The 646-nt window shown below is 41.8% G+C and overlaps 1 protein-coding gene across 1 annotated transcript in view; it reads right to left on the bottom strand.

Annotated features, from left to right (window-relative positions):
* reep2 (receptor accessory protein 2) overlaps positions 1-646 on the bottom strand; it is a 12,163-nt gene continuing 11,517 nt past the window's right edge. Inside the window, exon 8 of the mRNA XM_022751564.1 lies at positions 1-646. This exon is cut by the window's right edge and continues 892 nt beyond it. The gene's annotated coding sequence lies outside the window, so the exon portion shown is untranslated.

The following is a 646-nucleotide window of genomic DNA, read 5'->3' as shown; positions in this document are numbered from 1 at the left end:
ACCATGCCCAATGTAGAGGCTGGCAACCAGAAGAGCTCATCCCCAGAATAAAGTCCAGTGTGGGTTTAGGAAACACCCACACCCTGGTCTGACACCCCCCCCCCCCAACATGTAAAACAACAGCATGGGGGATGAGAAAAAAATTCTCAGACAGTCTCCTGATGTTGGTTTTGGTTGAATTATTTCCATATTGCTTTACTTTATCCTGCTTTTATAATGAGGCAAAGTAAAATTAGTGAGAAAGTGCAGAGCTACTCCATGACTTTTCTAATGTGGAACACAAACAATATACAGACGTCACTGAAAGCAGATATGTTACCTCAAAAACACTGGCAACTCATCTATGTCTACTGTATTTATTGGGAGGGAGAGCACAATCATCACGCAGTTACAGCATCACCTTAAGAGGCCTGGTTATGCACAACTGATCAGATTTATTCCTCATATTACCTGACCAACAGAGCTGAACATAACTAAGTAATAAATAAATAAATGACCTCAGATAAATACAAGCTAAGAGAGTGATGTCTCAATGAAGGATAAGTAAGCCAACACTAAACAAACCACTCCACCACCAGCACTGTACGTGACTGGACAGCCACATTAAAGCAGTGAGGAAGAAAGTTGCCGTAAGTGAGACCTGAAC

The sequence above is a fragment of the Seriola dumerili genome, unplaced genomic scaffold, assembly GCF_002260705.1.
Source record: "Seriola dumerili isolate Sdu_G_001 unplaced genomic scaffold, Sdu_1.0 BDQW01000160.1, whole genome shotgun sequence".
Lineage (NCBI taxonomy): Eukaryota > Metazoa > Chordata > Actinopteri > Carangiformes > Carangidae > Seriola > Seriola dumerili.
Note: the sequence above shows the minus strand (reverse complement) of the source record. Positions and strands in the feature narration are given on the sequence as shown.